Here is a 21988-nt window from a genome sequence, read left to right as displayed (position 1 = left end):
TTTATCTTTTTGTCTAGACCTGAAGCAATCATGTACCTAAGGAATCTCTTTCACCAATGTCCTCAATTTTGTGACTGGTCTGGACCTTGACGAGTCCAAACTGATCTGTTAAGGTAGAATTTTGAACCCTGGTCATTTGAAATTAGAAGTGTGCATAGCTTTAAATGCCAAAAGGAAATCCAAGATAACGCTATGTATGCTTCCTCTTGATGATGTGTCCCATGCTTGTCAATTTGGTGAGCACCGGCAGTAGTGTTTTACATTTTTAGCAGTGATTCCCCAGATTTATCCTGTGTGAATCTTTTTGAGTCTTCCCTGCACAAAATATTTTAGGGTTGTGAAGCAGTCAATTCCTGGTTTTTGCAAAATCTTTTAACCACTGATTATTTGTGATTTAGTTTAGTTATTTTTTTGTTCAGAGTGAGCTGGGCCATCACATGGTCAGGCAATGACTCAGGGTGCATGTTAAAATGGCAATTCAGACTGCTCTGACTGCACTGGAGGGATTCTGTGATTCTTTGAGAAGCTTTTTAAAACTTGTTCTGGCCAAGAACTTCAGGTTTTCTTGTTGCTCACCCCTGCCAGGTCTTCTGACTCTGCACTCTTTGTGTATTGAAGCTGGACTTCCCCAGGATTCAGTGGAGTTTTCTGCTGAAGTGTGGAGTTTCATGTCTACCTTCTGCTTCTAGTCCCAATCCGGAACTTTTCTCTGGCAATATCCTTCTACACCTTTGCTTTAGTCAGATCAGAATGCTGCTCTTTTCAATGTTCCAGGTTTTAAATTTCTTCTCCAGCTTCTGTGAAGTTCTGGATTGTCCCAGTAGTTGCCGTTGTAAGATGTTGTGTGGTTTGGTAGCCTCCTGAAGAGGTCTTGTATAGTTTAACAGTGAGTATTTATTAACTACTAATAACTGTGCACATACAAGGGTTGGTTTAGCTCAGTTGGCTGGATAGCTGGTTCAGGATGCAGAGTGACGCCAACAGCGTGAGTTCAATTCCCATAACAGCTGAGGTTATTCATGACGGTCCCACCTCCTCAACCTCACCCAAGGTGTGGTGACCCTCAGGTTAAATCACCACCAGACTATGGTGACTTTACTTTTTTATATAGTATAGATTCTAAACTAGGAGCTGTCTCCATGCTTGACTCTACACATGTCTCTATCCAATCCCAGACTGGCCTCCAGTCTCGAGTCATGTGTTCCTTTACATCACACTGTCAGTGGTATTGTGCCCAGTTCCACATTAATTCTTTCCATGCCAGTCCCTTATACTCCAAGTGCACTTCCGTTTTTTTTTGTAAGTGAATGCAGTAAGTACGAAGGATGCATTTCTTTACAATTGCTCTTGGTCTAATCCTATAAATCCAGCTGAAACTCGCTGCACATACACAATGGAGATTCACCTCAGAGGAAGCAACCAGCTACGGTTTGCAGAAATGTTGTGTTCCTAGGCAGACCTGATTAGGCGTCATACTGTTTGCAATTACGTTTTGATTATTAACATCAATTTTCACCTTTCACCGTGACCACAGAGAGTTTCACCTGAATTGCTGCACAGTAACAAAGGAAATGGCCCTCTGAGAATACAAACTGTAAGCAGCTTGCAAAGTTATACAACATAACTAAGCACCACAGTGATAAAGTGGACACATGCTGGCTCAAGCACCACAATAATATACTGTGGTAAAACCCCAGACATGGGACTGTAATTTTTACATTCAGAAAAATTCATCACAACTTGAATTCTGCTCCTTTTTGTAATTGCAAGCCATGTTATTCATGAGAGTGACAGAAACGTACAAGTAAAACCACTTAATGCATTCACACCAGCGAGCATCTCCCTTATCTCAAAAGCTATCTGCAACCAGTCTGGGAGCATTAAGCATTCATACGGGACAATAACTGGTCATTGTCCTCAAGTGCATTTACAAGTTCATATTTGTTGTCTAAACCTCTTTGAAAGCCAATACAATGCATTCTCAAAAAAAACCAGATCATTTCAAAGAGTTTTGGTTCCACGACCTCCAGCCAATCTTTTTGGTTCCTGCATTACTACCTTCATCTGGTAAGAATTGGTTGATACTGATAACTTTAATTACAAGAACATAATATAAGAAATAGGAACAGGGGTATGCTGTGTAGCCCATCAAGTATTGCCTGCCATGCAGTAAGATATGCCTGGTCTTTGACATCAACTCCACTTTCCTTCCTTCCTGTATAAAATTTAATAGTTTCAGTGAAATGCTAAAAAGCTGACACACAGGGGATTATTTCTACTCTCGCTGTCTGCATCCCTGCAAGTTGCTTGTCAGTTGTAGAATGCACTGGATAGTTATTTCACAAATAATAGGCAGATTCTGTAACAAGCAGGCAATCCTCTTTACAAGGTGACTGCCTTGTGTCAAAGTCGCAAATTATCCCCTGGCTTTGAAAGCTGAGAGTTTAGAACACTGATAGTCAACATGTGTGACATTTTCTGCCTTGCTCTCCTGACAGCATTGCCTGATGCTGGGGTAAAGCTTCCTCGGCATTGACCACCTTCTGGTGCCTTAACTGAGTCTTCACCTATAAACTAAAAAGACCAGTAGGCTATTTAACCATCACAACACGAATCACACAACTTCTATACACACACACTTTCAAAAAGCAGTCAGAGGAAAGTAATCAGGAGTGGAAACTTGGCTTGCATTCCTTTCTCTGGCGCAGAAGTGCTGAAGGCCAATGGTAGACCTGGTTCCTCAGCCACCATTAAAATCACCTAATTGTGTACAGATCAGAGATCAAATCTGAGGCCTTCCTGTTCTGTGTGGCCTGGTACTATGCTACAAAATGCATGAACCTACTGAACCATGAAGAAACACGTCATACAATCACATTAACAGAACTGTTGTTCACATGAAGAACAAATTAGTCAGCGTTATTTTCATTACGACGTCACACGGAAACACTGCAATGACATTTACACCACGGTAACATTTTAGCAGTGAAATAACACATGGATTACATTTTCATAATGCAAATTGCATGACCTTCTTGGGTGTTTATAAATAGAACTGGAAGCTTTCCCAAAATCTTCATAAGGCACAAACATAGGAATAGAGGAAAACGCCATTCAACCATCAAAGTTCATCCACCAGTAGCCTACTTCCCTCGCGATAACTTTCACTCTAAATTTAGAATGTCCTTAACATTTCTGCTACTACTCATGTTGCAAATTTATTCAAACAAATATCACTCTCGTAAATAAATTCATCTTACTATCGGGTTTAAAGCGATTACTCAGTAATGCAACGTATGACTTCTGGCAATAATGCCTTTAAACAGCAGATGACATGAAGATTAACTATAAAGGGTTTCACAGTTGATTTTTCTTTTCTCAATAGCAAAAGAGTCTGATAATATAATTGGGAAAATAAGCTGGCAGGAAGTATCTGACAGTGTTTGAGCTTTCAGCATGCCAGTTGAATCTAAATCTCAGTGGGATAATAAAATATCCATTTGCAGGTTACCAGGGACATGACAATACTACATTATCAGATAAAGCAGAGTCTTAGGCATGTCCATTTGCTGCAGTATGTGCATCCATTTACCATTCTCTCCCTTCTTAATTTTATAGACAGATGCCAGTCAATTTGCTTTCCACACAGATATGGACACCTAGTTGTTTATTAGAGTGTAACCAAGGAGACTAGCTCCTGCATTAAATTAACTAAAACCAGTTCTTTTAACCTTACGATACTTCTTCAGGGCAATGTCTTTGCTCCATTGATGGCCTTCCCTCTAACATAAGTTCAGAAGTGCGGATGTTCGCTGATGATTGTACAATGTTCAGTTCCATTCAGATAATGAAACATCTATGTCCGCATGCCGCAAGACCTGAACAACATTCAGGCTTGGTTGATAAATGACAAGTATAGAGTAAAGGGTGAACATCAGAAACACACATGATGCTGATGTATTATGATGTTAGACCACATGACTGAGAAGTAAGAGAGATGTGAAAGGAAGAGAAGCTCCAACCTCATGTAGACATTCAAATGTGTAAATACTCATATATGAATCATAGAATCCCGACAGTGCAGAAGGAGGCCATTTGGCCCATCGAGTCTGCACCAACCACAAGCACACGCAGGCTCTATTTCTGTACTCCACATATTTACCCTGCAAATCGCCCTGACACTAGGGTCAATTTAGCATGGTCAATCAACCTAACCCACACATCTTTGGACTGTGGAGGAAACCGGAGCACCCGGAGGAAACCCACGCAGACACGGGGAGAACGTGCAAACTCCACACAGGCAGTGACCCAAGGCCGGAATTGAACCTGGGTCCCTGGCGCTGGGAGGCAGCAGTGCTAATCACTGTACCACCATGCCACCCATGCAAATAAAGTAATATTTCTGCGAAATTACAGACTCGAGCAGCATACTTTGGGAGAACAGACAATCTCTAAAACCCCCGTCTAGATCCTGACCACACATTGAAACAAGTCGCACAAAACTCACAATTCCAACAAAACACCCTTGACATTCAGTGGTCATACCATTGCCGAATCCACCCACATCAATATTGACCAGAAACTTAGTTGGACCTGTTGTGGGAAAATTACCACTAGGTCAGGCTTGAAGGTTTCAACAATACAGTTTTATTTAACGAAGCTTCGTGGAGAAAAGGCACTGGCACTCCGCAGTGCTTCTAGACAGCTACCTTAGACCATAAGACATAGGAGCGGAAGTAAGGCCATTCGGCCCATCGAGTCCACTCCACCATTCAATCATGGTTGATTTCAACTCCATTTACCCGCTCTCTCCCCATAGCCCTTAATTCCTCGAGAAATCAAGAATTTATCAATTTCTGTCTTGAAGACGCTCAACGTCTCGGCCTCCACAGCCCTCTGTGGCAATGAATTCCACAGACCCACCACTCTCTGGCTGAAGAAATTTCTCCTCATCTCTGTTCTAAAGTGACTCCCTTTTATTCTAAGGCTGTGCCCCCGCGTCCTAGTCTCCCCTGTTAATGGAAACAACTTCCCTACGTCCATCCTATCTAAGCCGTTCATTATCTTGTAAGTTTCTATCAGATCTCCCCTCAACCTCCTAAACTCCAATGAATATAATCCCACGATCCTCAGACGTTCATCGTATGTCAGGCCTACCATTCCTGGGATCATCCGTGTGAATCTCCGCTGGACCCGCTCCAGTGCCAGTATGTCCTTCCTGAGGTGTGGGGCCCAAAATTGCTCACAGTACTCCAAATGGGGCCTAACCAGTGCTTTATAAAGCCTCAGAAGTACATCCCTGCTTTTGTATTCCAAGCCTCTTGAGATAAATGACAACATTACATTTGCTTTCTTAATTACGGACTCAACCTGCAAGTTTACCTTTAGAGAATCCTGGACTAGGACTCCCAAGTCCCTTTGCACTTTAGCATTATGAATTTTGTCACCGTTTAGAAAATAGTCCATGCCTCTATTCTTTTTTCCAAAGTGTACGACCTCGCACTTGCCCACGTTGAATTTCATCAGCCACTTCTTGGACCACTCTCCTAAACTGTCTAAATCTCTCAATGAGACAATAGGAGCGGTCCATCTTTATACCCTTTACACAATAGATGGACCGCACATCTAGCCATTATCACATCATTGTAATCAAGTAGGTGATCGATCGTTAAACACATCATTATAGACAAATCCAGACAGATACAGACATAAGCATGTTAACATTGCATTGTTCTATGAATGGATACATTTCCTACATCAGTAACCATCAATGACTTTAGTTTTGGTCTATTCATACAGAAGTTTACAGTAATTGGTTTTCCTGCAGTTATGTATTCCCGATCCCACCTGTAGTTAATCTCATTATCTATCCCTATTGTCCTTATCTTTAAGCCCTGGCTGGCTTCCTGTAGGAGTTGATTCCTGCATGTTTAACTTTGGATAGCTGTCTGTCCTTTATGTTTTAATCTCAGGTGGCTGTCTGTACTGAAAGTCAGTGTCCGTTTAATGTCTCTTTCCCAGATGACTGTTTGTGTGCCAGGCAACCATCTTATGTGTACCCATCTGTACATTTTTCCTCCTTCAGACCAATCACATAAATATTGTGGCTATAAGAAATACATCAGAGCTGGCTATTTTGCAGATGGTGATTCATTTGCTGCAAGTTAAGGCACCAGAGTTTGGATGACTTTAAATTTACAGATAGTAGAATGAGGGAGACTTGCCAGCAGTCTGTTGACGTAGTCAAATCCCAAGGTAATAAAGGCATGAATGGGTGTTTCAGCAGCAGACGAGCTGAGGCAGGGTGAAGTTGGGCAATGCTACCAAGGTGGAAATAGGCAATCTTAATGGTGGCATGAAGTCAGAAACTGAACTATGACATGAAGGTTGCAAACTCTACAGCCAATTAAATTTATATATTTATTCTTTCATGGGAACAACCTTTGGAGTATATTTATTGTAATAAAAAGAAGGAAAGAAGGACTTGTGTTTACTTAGCACTTTTCATGACTGCTGGGCATCTCAAAGTGCTTTACAGTCTGTGAAGTATTTTTCAAATGTCCCGATTGTAATGTAGCCATTTACACTCAGCAAACTCCCACAGACAGTCATGTGACAATGACCAGATAAAGTGTTTCTTGAGATATTGATTGAGGGATATTTGCCAGGACATCAGGGATTTTGCCTACTCTTCTTTGAAATAGTATCACGTGTTCTTTTACATCCATCTGAGCAGGCAATGGGAATTTGGTTTAACATCTCATCCAAAAGGTGGCATCTCTGACAGTGCAGCACTCCCTCAATACTGCACTGGAGTGTCAGCCTTGATTTTTCTGCTCAGTTCTAAAGTGGGGTTTAAGCTCAGAATCTGGTGACTCAGAGGTCAAAGTATTACCAACTGAACCACAGCTGACAAATATAAATAACATGATAGCAAACATGCACATTGCAAAGTTGATGAGTTGTATGGAAAAGATGACAAAGGACTAACAACTTAAATAGTTTATTAGAGTCCTTAGCAGCTCTTGCATGCTGAGTGTTTGGCCATGCAGGGAAAACTCCCAAACTACCGACATGTCACTTCCTATGTACAGATCATCACAATACACAAATGAACACAGTTTATTTCATTTTAGATGGGACGACTCGTACTCGCAAACATATGACAATGTTAGTTGGTGGCTGTAACACAACATGAATTACTTACAATATACAGAGCACAGACTTGGGTCACCAATCCTGGTGCAAAGCCCAATGTGCCTCAACACCACCCCCCCACTTTTAAAAAGAAACAGCCCATATATACACTCAGTCAGTAAAGAGTCCTTGAGCCTGTGTATATGTACCTTCTTTGATTGATCAGAGAGACCAGCACAATGGTATATGTGTCATTCTTTTTAAAACTTCTTCCAGTTATCATCAGTTTTTTCATTGAAGATGAGCGGATGTCCTTGTGCCATGTTGGCCAGCTCCTGACATCATGTAAAGTTGCTAGATTGTATGGAAATGATGATAAGCAGCTTACTTTGAGTTCTTTAGCAGCTCTTGCATTCTGAGTGTGTGGCCATAGTAAGAAGTTTAACAACACCAGGTTAAAGTCCAACAGGTTTATTTGGTATGGTGTGCATGTAGATGGCGTAGTTCCTTTGTCTCGTCTGCTTGGCAGAGTTTCACAGCTGGTCTGCATCCTGAGCGCAAGTTGAGAATATGGACTCTATCTTGGTTTCCAGGTTGCGGTGTTTGCTGTAGAGCTGGTGTATGAGGTGGTTGAGGAGGGTGAGAGAGGTGCGACGGCAAAGTCTCTCAGCGTAGTCTGAGTTATAGGTTGACCTGAGTGGGTTCGTGATCCGTAGTTCTTTCGGTATCTTGTCTGCTTTCTTGCATCTTTGTAGAAACTTGATGTCTGTGTCGATATGCACGATCTTCTTGGAGATCCTCTCCACTTGGAGCCGGCAGTTTGTGGTGTCGATGGTAGTCATGATGTGGCGATGCCGGCGTTGGACTGGGGTAAACACAGTAAGACGTTTAACAACACCAGGTTAAAGTCCAACAGGTTTATTTGGTTATTTGGTACCAAATAAACCTGTTGGACTTTAACCTGGTGTTGTTAAACGTCTTACTGTGTTTACCCCAGTCCAATGCCGGCATCTCCACACTGTGTGGCCATGCCAGGAAAAACTCCCACGCTACCAACACGTCACTTCCTATCCACAGATTAACGCAATAGACATATGAACACACAATCTACACACATGTTTAAAATGATAATGATCAAATGATCTGTTTTGTATCGGCATGCCCTGTGACAGAGCTTGGTTTGGCCAACAGGAAGTGGGACAACTTTGAGATTTGTCTGACTTGGAAGAGAACCAAATTGGGGAGTGGGGAATAGCGACACTCTTAACCGAAAGATCCTGCAAAAGTATTTATCATACATTTCTTCTTCTAATTTTCATATTCTTAAACATAACTCTATTACTGTTTTTCCCATTTTACACAAGTCCCAGCTGTGACCTTCTGACCTAACTTACCCTACAATTTGATATCACAAGTTTGCATTCAGTTTCTGGGGGTACTTTTTACAAAAAATCCCTCATCTTGGCAAAGTTCACCTTAGCCAGCATGCACACACCGCCCTTGATTTCCCGATGAGCGCTCCTGGTGGGCGAGATCCACTGCCCACCAAGGATTACTCAGATAATTAACCATTCTGAGGTCCATATTAATGCAATGGTAGGTGCCCAAGCAACAGTCTGTGCTGCAAGTGACGCAGTTATGCCCCTCATATCAACATTACTCCCCCAACATACACAAATGTTTTCTTTCATTAATCCAGCTTCTGATCCATTTTCAGATATTACCTCAAATTGACAAGTTAAGTTAATGAAGCAGCTTGAGGGCCCGAGTTGAAGGCAATCTGGAATCCCAGGTACATTACACCATAAAGTTTACCGCATTTCCTTGAAAGCACCACTAATTTAGTAAGTGATTGAATGAGATGTGGGTAATCAGTAAGTTAGGACTTGTATTGATGAACTAATGGTGGAGATACTTGAAGTAAATCAGAGATCTTTAAGGAGTCAATAAATTTTTTTAAGTTTATTTATTTGTCTCAAATAAGGTTTACATTAACACTGCAATGAAGTTACTGTGAAATTCCCCTAGTCGCCACACTCTGGCGCCTGTTCGGGTCAATGCACCTAACCAGCACATCTTTCAGACTGTGGGAGGAAACCGGAGCACCCGGAGGAAACCCACACAGACACGGGGAGAACATGCAAACTCCACACAGACAGTGGCCCAATTCGGGAATCGAACCCGGGTCCCTGGTGCTGTGAGGCAGCAATGCTAACCACTGTGCCTCCGTGCTGCCCTGAATTATATTCAGAACCCTGTACTCTTTAAAATGTGTTTCACCGGAACATAGTTAGATAGCACATATTGTAACTTGGTTACAACCAATGATTATCTGTGAATGCAAACAACTCAGAATTGCTACCTTTTACCAGATGTAAAATGAGGGCCATGGGCATGATGGCCATGTGAGATTGTCAGTAAATCTCTCCATGGGCCTTGTAGAATACGAGCTCCCCTACTAGGTAAGTGGTGGCTCACCCAATAAGGAAGGCGCAGGAGGGGGTTTAAAACCAGCTGGCCCCACCCAGGCTGGCAATCGAAAGATTTTGGGACTGACCTTCACCGTGTCACCACCGAGCGGCACTTTGAGCACGTTGCAAATAGAGGGTGATGCTGACGGAAGACTGAGCTCGGCGAGATTATTACCGGCCAGATAAATATTTCATAGGGAGTATGTTGATGGTTTGAGATCTGATGCTTGCTGTACTAGTAAAAACTTTATAGATCACTCCTCCATGTTAATTAGCAAATAAAGTGGAAAAATGGACTGCAGTTTTTTTTCCAAAAGGATGGATTTTGGGAGCTAGATCTACATTTTAGATATTTCCAATAGATTGAATAAAAACCAAACTTTCAAAACAGACTGTATAACAATGTTGAGACAGCTTTACCTACAAAATTAGTACTTTAGTAAAGAGGTCTACCCTCAAAGCAAAGGAAAAATGCCATAATAACCAGACCACATGAATAGAGGCTTGTTCTTAGCCTGTGTGATGACCATGCTATCAATTATATTCTTGGCAAAGCTATTAGTGCAGTGTATTGAATGCTCATCAGTCACTCAACAGAGTTTGTTACCACCACAATGCAGTTAGAGTACAGGAGACAACTATTAATGGGATTTTCTGATTAGTTCTTCCTGTATCAATCACTCTAAAATCTCCTGGGTCTTTTTTTCTTTTCAACTTTCTCTCCTCGTCTTCTGAAGCTGCTAACTCAACAATCTGTACCCAACCTCCAACATTTCTCCCAAGTGAATGTTCATCACATGTGACTGCAGCAGTGAACGTTGACATGTTATCTGACCTGGGAGGCATCACAGTTAAACCTAAATCCTGTCCTCAACAGACGTCAAAATATATTCCTTTTTTTCTGTTTAATTCACTAAATAGAAATGAAGAGCAAGAATTCTGGATTATTTTCCCTTTCTCGAGGTCATTTGTAATACTTCTCCTGTGAGCCTTGCTGAGATCTTGTCATCTTTAAAATTATGATTGGAAGTGGACTAATTTACATCACCAGACTGGTCTGCTTCGAGCACTAATACAGACAGAAATATAACCAGATGGATGTAAATACAATGTGTGCATGTGTACACATGCACCATCTATATTTTGTATTCTAATAAAGAGAATATTTCAATATTGTTAGCCTAAGATCAAATGAGTGTTTTATTCATGAAATCCAGCTCTAAATCAAATACTACACATTACACGATGCAAGAAATCCGGCAATTCTTATATATTGTCTTTTATACTGCACAGTTCCTTTCAATTGAAAAGCTCCCGTCTTTCCAAAATGTCCTAAGTCAGGACCATTGTCATCACTGTGACTGCCACCATTTCCACCAAAACAATACCTCATGTTTATAGTGTCTTTAGGATAATAAAACATCCCAGAGTACTTTCCACGAACATTATAAAACAAAATATGACAGCAAGGGTGGGACTTACAGTGCAAGCACTTACTGGGCGGCACAGTGGTTAGCACTGCTGCCTCACAGAGCCAGGGAACCAGGTTCGATTCCAGTTTTGCGTGACTGTCTGTGTAGAGTTTGCATGTTCTCCCCGTGTCTGCGTGGGTTTCCTCTGGGTGCTCCGGTTTCCTCCCACAGTCCAAAGATGTGCAGGTTAGGAAGATTGGCCATGCTAAATTGCCCCTCAGTGTCCCAAGATGTGTAAGCGAGGTGGATTAGCCATGGTAAATGAGTGGGGTAACAGTGATAGGGCTGGGGGTGGGCCTGGGTGGGAAGCTCTTTGAGAGTCGGTGCAGACTTGATGGGCTGAATGGCCACCTTCTGAAGTGTAGGGATTCTATGGTTCTATTGTAAGCTGCCATGTGTTTCGAAGTGGTGAGAGGTGGCCCATCGTTGGCCGGCGGCAGGATCTTCTGGTTCTGCTGCTGTCAATGGGGTTTCCCATCGAATTCACCCCTTGCCACCAGGAAACACGCAGTGGGGGAGTGGGGAGGGGAAGGTCAGCAGGACCAGAAGATCCCACCGGCATGAATGACCAAAACATTCTGGCATAAGGTGGCATTAGGTTTGATGACCAAAATATTGTACAGTGAGATACCCAGGATTAAATATAATAAACAGCACAGAAATAAGCTCTTCGGCGCAACCTGTCCGTGACAGTTTTTATGCTCCGCTCAAGACTCCTTCTGTCTTTCCTCACCTAAATCTATCATCATGGTTCCTTGTTCCTATCTCCCTTATTTCGCTTCCCCTTAAATGCATCTATATTATTCTCTTCAGCCACTCCTTATGGCAGCATGTTGCACATTCCTACCATTCTTTGGGTAAAGAAGTTTTTTTTCTGAATTCCTTATTGGATTTTTTTTTGGTGATTATTAAATATGAATAGGTTTTAAGGAGGGAAGTGAGGTAGAAAGCGGAGAAATGTAGAGAGGGTATTCTCGAGCTTAGGACCTGGGCAACTGAAAACATGGCCCACCAATGGTGGAACAATTAAAATTGGGGATTTTCAAGAGACCAGAATTAGAGGAGTGTAGATATCTTGGAGGAGGTGAGTCTTGAAGAGGTTGCAGAGATAGGGAGGGGCAAAGCCATGGAGGGATTTGAAAAAAAGGATGAGAATTTTAAAATCGGGACACTGCTTGAACGGGAGTCAATGTAAGTCAGCGAGCACAGGGGAGATAAAGGAATGGAACTTGCTGCAAATTAAGACTTGGTAGTTTTGGATGACCTCAAGTTCACAGAGTGTAGAATGAGAGCAGCCAGGAGTCTGTCAGAATAGCGGAGTTGTGTCTGGAGCTCTTTAAAACATCTTTTGACAGAAAGGAGTTTGAAAAAGAGCTCATTCGAATGATGGATTCTGGAAAGAATAGTGTATTGAGTCAAGTTAAAACAAAAAGGCTGGGACAAAAGTTAGTGAAGCTGGTGTTAGTGTGCTTTTGTTCCCATTGATTATAAATAATAAGCAATTTTTCTTAGACTATCTGAGCAATCAGGAATCATTTCACACCTTCTGTATTAGAAAGTCATTTTTTATTTCTTCTTAGGATGCAAGTGTCGCGAGCAAGGCCAGCATTTATTACCCACCTTTAATTGTCCTTGAGAATGTGGTGATGAGCTGCCTTCTTGAATCAAGATGTGGAGATGCCGGTGTTGGACTGGGGTAAACACAGTAAGAAGTTTAACAACACCAGGTTAAAGTCCAACAGGTTTATTTGGTAGCAAAAGCCACACAAGCTTTCGGAGCTGCAAGCCCCTTCTTCAGGTGAGTGGGAATTCTGTTCACAAACAGAGCATATAAAGACACAACCTCAATTTACATGAATATTGGTTGGAATGCGAATACTTACAACTAATCAAGTCTTTAAGAAACAAAACAATGTGAGTGGAGAGAGCATCAAGACAGGCTAAAAAGATGTGTATTGTCTCCAGACAAGACAGCCAGTGAAACTCTGTGGCCAGTGAAACTCTGTGGGGGTTACAAATAGTGTGCCATGAACCCAATATCCCGGTTGAGGCCATCCTCGTGTGTGCGGAACTTGGCTATCAGTTTCTGCTCAGCGACTCTGCGCCGTCGTGTGTCGCGAAGGCCGCCTTGGAGAACGCTTACCCGAATATCAGAGGCCGAATGCCCGTGACCGCACCGACCTCCTCAGAAGACAAACACGGGACACAGTGGACAGAGTACCCTTCGTTGTCCAGTACTTCCCCGGAGCGGAGAAGCTACGGCATCTCCTCCGGAGCCTTCAACATGTCATTGATGAAGATGAACATCTCGCCAAGGCCATCCCCACACCCCCACTTCTTGCCTTCAAACAACAGCACAACCTCAAACAGACCATTGTCCGCAGCAAACTACCCAGCCTTCAGGAGAACAGTGACCATGACACCACACAACCCTGCCACAGCAACCTCTGCAAGACGTGCCGGATCATCGACACAGATGCCATCATCTCACGTGAGAACACCATCCACCAGGTACACGGTACATACTCTTGCAACTCAGCCAACGTTGTCTACCTGATACGCTGCAAGAAAGGATGTCCCGAGGCATGGTACATTGGGGAAACTATGCAGACGCTGCGACAACGGATGAATGAACACCGCTCGACAATCACCAGGCAAGACTGTTCTCTTTCTGTTGGGGAGCACTTCAGCGGTCACGGGCATTCGGCCTCTGATATTCGGGTAAGCGTTCTCCAAGGCGGCCTTCGCGACACACGACGGCGCAGAGTCGCTGAGCAGAAACTGATAGCCAAGTTCCGCACACACGAGGACGGCCTCAACCGGGATATTGGGTTCATGGCACACTATTTGTAACCCCCACAGAGTTTCACTGGCTGTCTTGTCTGGAGACAATACACATCTTTTTAGCCTGTCTTGATGCTCTCTCCACTCACATTGTTATGTTTCTTAAAGACTTGATTAGTTGTAAGTATTCGCATTCCAACCATTATTCATGTAAATTGAGGTTGTGTCTTTATATGCTCTGTTTTTGAACAGAATTCCCACTCACCTGAAGAAGGGGCTTGCAGCTCCGAAAGCTTGTGTGGCTTTTGCTACCAAATAAACCTGTTGGACTTTAACCTGGTGTTGTTAAACTTCTTACTTCTTGAATCAATACAGTCCATGTGGTCTATGTACACATGAATAGCCAAGATCTTTTCTCCAGGGTAGGGGAGTCCAAAACGAGAGGGTACAGGTTTAAGGTGAGAGGGGAGAGATCTAAAAGGGACCTGAAGGGAAACATTTTCACAGAGGGTGGTGCATATATGGAATGAGCTGACAGAGGAGGTGGTAGAGGCAGCTACAATTATAATATTTAAAAGACATTTGGACAGGTACATGGATGGGAAAGGTTTAGAGGGATATGGGCCAAATGCAGGGAAATGGGACTAGTTCAGTTTAGGAAACCATGGTCGGCATAGATGAGTTGGGCCGAAGGGCCTGTTTCTGTGCTGTACATCTCTATGATTCTAAATGTAGTTCCAAGTCAGAATGGTGAGTGGAGGGGAACTTGTAGCTGTGTTCCCAAGCATCTGTTGTCCTTATCCTTCTCGGTAGTAGAGGTTGTAGGTTTGCAAGGTGCTGTTAAAGGAGCCTTGGCCAGTTGCTGCAATGCATCTTGTAGATGCACACTTTGGGATGTGAACAAAGGAAGTTAAGATAGGCTGCCAGAGTGCCAGAGGGTTTTTTCTAAAACAATCAGACTTCAAAGACAATCATGTTTGAAAACAGAAATGTGAGAGAGCTTTCATGAAGGTGAAGAGGTTAGAAATGTTGGCAAATAGTAAGAAACAATGTACTTTAAGTAAAGTAAGATGATGGGTAGCATGAAGGATTCTATATTTTATATTATTAGACATAGGTAAATTTTATGGATAGATTTAGGTGAACTATTGCTGTTCTATGTGCTCAGCAATGGTGAAATAAAGTTGCTTTTCAATTCAGATCAGGCCTCATCTCATCAAGTGGTTTGCTTAGTCCACCTTCAGGGAGATTGAAAAAGCATACATAAGTACATAAAACCATTAAAAATAGAAGCAGGAGTAGATCATACAGCCCCTTCAGCCTGCTTTGCTATCCAAGATGATCATGGCTGATCTGCAGACTCAACCTCACATTCCCGCCTGTTCCCTTATGGCCGAAATCTTACCACCGTTCACACCGATGGGATTTTCCCATCCCGCTGCAGTGAACGGAGATTTGAATGACCGCCAAATTCTCTGACCTCGCTGAGCGGGAGTGTGGCGTGAACAGAGGCAAGATCGCGTCTTATACCTTGATTCCTTGAGAGATAAAAACTCTGTCTATCTTGAATATGCTCAACGATGAAGCATCCAGATCTCTCTGGAGTAGACAAGTCCAAAGATGCACAACATTTTGAGAAGAAATTTATCCTCATCTCAGTCTTAAATGATTGACCACTTATTCTGAGATTATGCCCCAATATTCTAGATTCCCTAGCTAGAGGAAACAACATCTGAGTTTCTAGCCTTTCAAGCCCCCTTAGAATCTTATATGTTTCAATAGATCACCTCTCATCTCGTCCAGAGAATACAGAGCCAATTTACTCAGCTTCTTATTATAGGACAAACCTTTCATTTCAGGGACCAATCTAGTGAACCTCTACTGTACTGCCTCCAATGAAAGTATATCCTTCCTTAAACATACAGGCCATACCTGGATATAGGTGTGGCTTCAATAAAGCATTATAAAATATAGAGAGACTTACTTACTCTTGTATTCCAAAGGGCGGCACGGTAGCACAGTGGTTAGCACTGATGCTTCACAGCTCCAGGGTCCCAGGTTCGATTCCCGGCTTGGGTCACTGTCTGTGTGGAGTTTGCACATTCTCCTCGTGTCTGTGTGGGTTTCCTCTGGGTGCTCTGGTTTCCTCCCACAGTCCAAAGATGTGTGGGTTAGGTTGATTGGCCAGGTTAAAAATTGCCCCTTAGAGTCCTGGGATGTGTAGGTTAGAGGGATTAGTGGGTAAATATGTGGGGGTAGAGCCTGGGTGGGATTGTGGTCGGTGCAGACTCAATGGGCCGAATGGCCTCCTTCTGCACTGTAGGGTTTCTATGATTTCTTCTATGAATCCTTTTGCAATAAAAGCCAATGTGCCTTTGCCTTCCTAATTGCTCACTGTACCTGCATGCTAACTTTGTGTTCCATGTACGAGTACATCCAGTCCCTCTGAACATCAACATTAAGACATTTCACATATTCTACAAAATAATCTGCTTTTCTACTCTAATCACCAAGCTGAATAACCTCACATTTTCTCACTTTTTACTCCACTTACTTAACCTGCCTATATGGCCTCTTTGTGTCCTCCTCACTGCTCAGCGCAGAAGACGCAAATATCTGATTTAGATCACTAAGAGGTTTTATTTCTGCATTATGCTATTGTGCAAGTAGATATAGGAAAGTATGTGTCCATCTTCAGAAAATAACATTCTCAAACTGCTTATGAGGGCGATTGATGTCACTGAACCTGAGAAGGTAGCTCCGCAGGCCTGAATTTAACACAAACAACATGCTGGGTTGAACTCCCAATGTAGGTCCGAGATACAGTTTCCCCAAACAGCTGCTGAGAAACAAGGGGAAAACCCACAATCAGACAAGCTGCCAGAAGGCAAGTGGGGCAGAAACCTAACTTGTTCTTAAATTTCCTATAATTCCATTGCTCCTTCTATTTCGGTATCATTGCAAATTTGACCAGTTTGCACTGAAGTTTTAAATCCAGCATTCATTAGAAACATTAATGGTCTCAACCAAGCCCTGAGGTATTTCAAAATAAAAGCCAATTTTTTCACTTAACTCTGTGCCTCGTGATCTGAGGCATTAACTATTGTTATTATTTTTTTGGAGCATTTTCTTCATCAGCAAGTTAAATTTCGGACCTCAAGCCATGAATTCTGTGCCCTGCCATCCCATCCCAAAGCTGCTCAGTTTTGGACTCTGACTTGGAACTATATCATCATTCTTTCACTATTGCTAGGTCAAAATACTGGAACTCCACATCCTAACAGCACTCTGAGTGTACCTACACCACATAGACTGCAGTGGCTCAAGAAAGCAGCTCACCACAACCTAAATGCTGGCCCAGCCAGAGGTGCTCACATCCTGTGTTACCATCCTTAAAGTGTTTAATTATTTATTTTCCTGATTAAATATTAATTAGTGACTCTAGACCTGCCTGTGCTTATACTATTTCAACAGATGTTATGCTTATGCTAATAGTTCAGATACTCATCAGCTGATTTAATGTGCTTTAGTTATATTAATAAACCTGACTATGACTAATAAATAATTGCAATAATATTACTCGAGTTTTGAAAGATAAATGAGAAAAATATTCATCAACTAATCAAGTAACTTTTTCTGTGAAATCACACTTTGATTTTTCTCAGAACATGACAGGTCGCCTCTGCGGCCAGGGTTGTATGGTATAACTGTTATAGATATTGATGTCTATCTCCGATCCTCCTCTCCCCTGCTCTTTTAGACACTGATATCTGTCTCCAGATCCTCCTCTCTCTCGCTCTTTTAGACACTGATATCCAAGCCTGGATCCCGCTCTCCCCAGCTCTTTTAGACACTGATGTCAGTCATAGAATCAGAGAATCCCTATAATGCAGAAGGAGGCAATTAGGCCCATTAAGTCTTCACTGACTCTGCAACAGAGCATCTTACCCAGACCCACCATCCATCTAACCTATACTTTGGGACACTAAGGGGCAATTTAGCATGGTTAATCCATCCAACTTGCATATCTTTGGACAGTGGGAGGAAACTGGAGCGCACAGAGGACACCCATGCAGACACGGGGAGAACATGCAAACTCCACACAGTCAGTCACCCAAGGCCAGAATTGAATCCAGTCTCTGGCACTATGAGGCAACAGTGCTAACCACTGTGTCACCATCCCGCAGTCACCATATTCCCTTCTCTCCTGATATCCGTCTCCAGGATCTCCTGTCTCACTTTTTCAATTCATTCATTGGTTATGGGCGAGGCTAGGCCAGCATTTACTATCCATCCCTAATTGCCCTCAAGAAGGTGGTGGTGAGCCGTCTTCTTAAACCCCCACAGTCCATGTGGTGTAGGTACTCCCAGCGTGCTGTTTGGGAGGGACTTCCAGGACGTTATTTACAACAACAGTGAAGGATCGGTGATATATTCCCAAGTTACAATGGAAAGTGGCTTGGAGGGGAACCTCCAGATGGTGGTGTTCTCATGTGTCTGCTGCGCTTATTCTTCTAGATGGCAATAGTCATGGGTACTGTCTAAGGAGGTTTGATGAGTTCCTACAGCACATCTTGCAGGTAGTACACACGGTTGCCACTGGGTGTCAGTGGTGGAGGGAGTGAACGGTTTTGGAAGGGGTAGCAATCAAGCTGTTGCTTTTTACTAGATGGTGTCAAGCTTCTTTAAAATGTATTTATTAGTGTCACATTTATTAGTGCCCTCACTTAAACCTACAATTGGAACATACATTCAGTGGCAGGCAGCACCACTTCCTTCACCCTAACCAGAGCTATTCAAAGGCTTATATTAACACTACAATGTAGTTACTGTGAAAATCCCCTGGTTGCCACACTCCGACGCCTATTTGGGTACACTAAGGGAAAATTTAGCATGGCTTTTGGACTGTGGGAGAAAAACCAGAGCATCCGGAGGAAACCCACACAGACACGGGAAGAACGTGCAGACTCCACACAGTCAGTGACCCAAGCTGGGAATCGAACCCAGGTCTCTGGCACTGTGAGCTATCAGTGCTAACCACTGTGCCGCTGTCTTGCATGCTGTTGGAGCTGCATCCAGGCAAGTGAAGAGTATTCCATCACACTCCTGATTTGAGCATTTTAGATGGTGGACTGGCTTTGGTGCATTAGGTGGTGACCTACCCACTGCAGGATTCCTAGTCTCTGACCTGCTCTTATAGCCATAGTATTTATATGAACAGTCCAGTTTAGTTTCTGGTCAATGGTAACCCCCAGGATGTTGATAGTGGGTGATTCAGCGATGGTAATGCCATAGAGTGTCAAGGTTAGATTTTCTCTTGTTGGAGATGATCACTGCCTTGCACTTGTGTGATGCAAATGTTACTTACTACTTGTCAGCCCTAGTCTGGATATTGTCCAGGTCTTGTTGCATTCGGATATAGACTGTTTCAATATCTGAGGAGTTGTGAATGTTGCTGAACATTAATACGCAGTCAGCAGCGGAGAGCCCCACTTCAAAGATGATTGGGCCTAGGACACTATCCTGAGGAACTCCTGCAGTGATGTCCTGGAACTGAGATGATTGACCTCTAACCACCACAAACATCTTCCTTTGCGCCAAGTATGACTCCAACCAGTGGGACTTTCTCCCAGATTACCATTGACTCCAGTTTCGCTAGGGCTCCTTGCTGCCAAACTCAATTGAGTCATTCAAGAGGGCATTAGGTGATTATTTGAATATAAACAGTGCTCAAGGCTATGGGGAAAAGGCAGGAGAATGGCACTAAGTAATAATGCTCATTTGGAGAGCCGCTGCAGATCTGGTGGGCCGAATGGCCTCCTTCAGCCCTGTAACAATTCTGTGATTCTGTCACAAGCAACACAGCAGTGTTGCCATGAGGATAACTCACAAGAATACGGCTTGGAAGCCAAGTTGTGTAGCCCAGCTTCTCAGATTAAGATATTAGAAAGATGTACAAGTGTACTGGTTTTTGTCAATGCCATCCATGGACTAGAAAATGCACAAGAATGACTCAGTATATCAGGTTTGATGAGCATGTTTTCTTCTGTTCATCTGGGCTACAAAATTTAAGTTCATTGCACATTTAGTTTCCGTGCTTCAGTTGCAGTTTTATTTTGGTCGGGGTGCTAGCAGAGTAGACAGGATGTCAGTCTGCATTCAATGTGGATTTGACACCAGCGCTGCCATTTCTAACCTCACTGCTCCAACTAATGCCCTGACTTAAACCTACAATTGGAACATGCATTCAGCGGCAGGCAGCACCACTTCCTCCACCCTAACCAGAGCTATTCAAGTCATCATCTATTCTTTAAGTTCTACCAGCTCTGCCTGAGTTTGCAGAAATGCTCTGCATTTTCTGCTGCTATTTAAATAAGTCAAATTGATAGGGAGTGGCGCCACATGTGAAGGCATTAGTTCTGACTTTATGGGTTTTAGTTAGGCCACATTCTCTCACATGGGTATAGTAGGAAAGTGAGCAAAGGCAACACAGAGGAGGCTTAAAGAGAGAAGAGTAGGAGGGAGAGTGTCTCTCACCAAGAGGCCATATTCACTCGGCAAGGGACAGTACCTCTTTCAGGCAGGCAGACATGACAGAAAGGCCTGACAGTAAAATGACAAGTGGACCATAGACCTTCCTGTCTGAAAGGCCCCTTACAAGACCAAATGCTGCCATTACTCACTTGACCATCGGTAGGACATCTTTTTAAAGTACCACAGTTTGACAAAGTGGTAAAGTGGAACATTAGAACTCTAATCCACTGGACATTTTAGTGGGATAGATTTTGAGAGTACCGAAAAGGAGTTCATGAAATTTACTCCAGACTGAATCTAAGAAAATACAAAATCCCGATCATTGGGATATAAGTAACTCAAAACAAGAAAAACAAATACATTACCATTTCAGCATCTCACACACACCAGCCCTTTAATGATATAGAAGTGATATTTCTGTGGAGGCACACTTTCAGCCTCCTATCCATTGACTCTGTCTACACTTCCCGCTGCCTTGGAAAAGCAGTCAGCATAATTAAGGACCCCACGCACCGGACATTCTCTCTTCCACCTTCTCCCATCAGGAAAAAGATACAAAAGTCTGAGATCACGTACCAACCAACACAAGAATAGCTTCTTCCCTGCCGCTATCAGGCTTTTGAACAGACCTATGATGTTTTATTAATCTTTCTCTTCACCCTATATTATGCACCCTCTCCTTTCCTTCTCCCCATGTACTCAATGAACAGTATGCTTTGTCTGTATAGCAGGCAAGAAACAAAGCTTTTCATTGTGACAATAAATTAAATCAAATCAAAAAATCCATCTTTTTAAACTTTCCTTAAGGGATCATGTCATTAAACAAAGAAAATAGATGGTTTGTTTTAATAAATCATGCTCACTGGGAATATCAACCTTTGACTTGTTTTAAGATCACTGGGGCATTTTTCATTAACACCAGATCTGTTGCCTGCTTTCAAAATAAAACAGCTTAATTCATGATTTTATTATGTACCGCGGGCCAGTCCAGTCTCTCACTGATGTATATGGCGAGTTGGTACTGTAACCTTCAATATTGTTGTATACCATGAGTTTATCATCTACTGGTATCATTAAATATTATGGGTAAGAAGATTCATCATCCATTGATATTATTAAATAATGCTGTGCTGGGTCTGTCATGAACTAACATTGCATCTGTTATTTGCTGATCTTATTAAAAATCGATGCTCGGTTGTGTTCCACTTGATGCTGTTACATACCGTGAGGCAGGTCTGGCATCTGCTGCCATTTCAAATAACAAGCGTCAGTTTGCCACCTGCTGTTTTATCATATAGTATGTGTAGAGCTGGTCACCTACTGATGTTACAAATGATGGATCAGATCTGTCAAAAATTGAGAGTCTGGTATATATAGTAATTCTGATCAGCAATTTACTTTTCTTTCAAGCTTAAATATAGTGTTACCATTGCCTGATTTTATGAAATTAACAGCTTGATCAGGCCCTGTAATAACCTTTTTCTTAAAGGGGCACATTCAAGCTTCCATCTACTTTCCCTCCCAATTTTGTGCCCTTTCTTCTCAAGATGCAATCTGTTGCTGAGGTTCAGTTTCATAAACCCTAATTGT

The sequence above is a fragment of the Mustelus asterias genome, chromosome 4 (assembly GCF_964213995.1).
Source record: "Mustelus asterias chromosome 4, sMusAst1.hap1.1, whole genome shotgun sequence".
Classification (NCBI taxonomy): Eukaryota; Metazoa; Chordata; class Chondrichthyes; order Carcharhiniformes; family Triakidae; genus Mustelus; species Mustelus asterias.
This window is presented reverse-complemented; position numbering follows the sequence as displayed.